The sequence below is a fragment of the Globicephala melas genome, chromosome 13 (assembly GCF_963455315.2).
Source record: "Globicephala melas chromosome 13, mGloMel1.2, whole genome shotgun sequence".
NCBI classification, from domain to species: domain Eukaryota; kingdom Metazoa; phylum Chordata; class Mammalia; order Artiodactyla; family Delphinidae; genus Globicephala; species Globicephala melas.
This window is the reverse complement of record NC_083326.1, coordinates 31,725,481-31,726,904: the sequence shown is the minus strand read 5'-3', so window position 1 is coordinate 31,726,904 and position 1,424 is coordinate 31,725,481. Positions and strand designations below refer to the sequence as shown.

Genomic DNA, 1,424 nt, shown 5'->3' with positions numbered 1-1,424 from the left:
ACCAGTGTGATAGCGCTTCTTATATTTTTGCAGGGTCTCCAGGCTGAAAGATGTCATGTGTGAGAATTTTAAGAAATGCGCATCCACGTCCTGACGGCTAGAAATGAATATCTGCAAGGACCCTTTCAAAGTTTTTATTGAAACTACCTCTCCCAACTCTACATCTTAAAGTAGCTTCATGCCCTTGTATATAAAACAAAACCACGCAAAACAAATCCCCAGAAGCCCCCTTTCCCCTTCTAAATTAGTGACCTCATGGATTTTGTTTTATTTCCAGTTTGTGGGAAACGTTGTAGTGATCCTTCTGGTAAACAGGAGGTTGGCAACAAACAGAAACACCTCTCCTCACACTCCACCAGCTCATAAGCAGGTCAGATGAACCTGCCAGCCTGTTGGTATCCGTGTACTAAGAGAATCTGGTACCTTGGAGGGCTGTGGTTTGGTACAAGGGAGACTCCCTGTTGCCAGGATAAGCACTTGCCATGTGAAATTCAGGATCATAAAAACTCTCCTGTGCTATCTCTGACCCCAATTTTAGCACCAGGTTTTTTCACTTTCTAGGTTTCAAACACAAAGGAACCAGTGAGAGGCAAGTGATATAGGCCTTAAACTTGCTGCCATCCTTAATTTCCTCATTCATAAACCTTCCTTAGAAAACCCAAATCCCCATTTCTCTTCTTAAATAGACTCCTGCCTTAAGCCCCGATGGTCAATAGCAGACATCTACTTCCCAATGGATGAGAGAGACTCCTTCATCTTCTTGGTCATGGTTGGGATGAGGTTCATGTGGTCATCCACACACGTGGTCACGCAACTCTCCAGCTGCCGCTTCACCTGAAGCTCTTTACTCCCTGCATCAATTGAATCTTTGGCTTTGTCATTGCAATGCATAGTGCACCGGGCCAGGCGGTCCTGGAACTTCTCCAACTCGCTGGTCACCAGAGCCTGGGCTTGAGCCAGAGGTGCATGGCAGCGCTCAATGCACTGGCGCACTTGCTGCATGGACGCCTGGCTGTCCTCACAACAGCCGGCGCTGCACCGGAACATGAGGCCCTGCATCTTCCGGATGTTCTCTCTCTCCAGACACTTCACCATAGAGTCCACCGCCTCCTGCACCCGGAGCTGTTGCAGCTCCGCCATGGCGACACGGCGCTGCTCCGTGCCACGCCGGCGCCCACATGGACCGAAAACAATTTAAGAGATGTCTGGGATAACATTAAGTGTTCCAACATTCACATTATAAGCATTCTAGAAAGAAAGTGAGAGAGAAAGGGTTCAAAAATGATGTTGAGGAAATTATGGCTGAAAACTTCCCAAATCTGAAGAAGGAAACTGGTATCCAGGTACAGGAAGGAGAGAGGGTTCCAAATAAGATGAACCCAAATAGATCCACACCAAGATGTATCATAATTAAAATGACAAAA

General features: G+C 46.9%; 1 pseudogene; it reads right to left on the bottom strand.

The window, feature by feature from the left end:
* Positions 1 to 650: 650 nt before the first annotated feature.
* Positions 651 to 1,168, bottom strand: LOC115845777 (protein FAM136A pseudogene; annotated as a pseudogene).
* Positions 1,169 to 1,424: the final 256 nt, after the last annotated feature.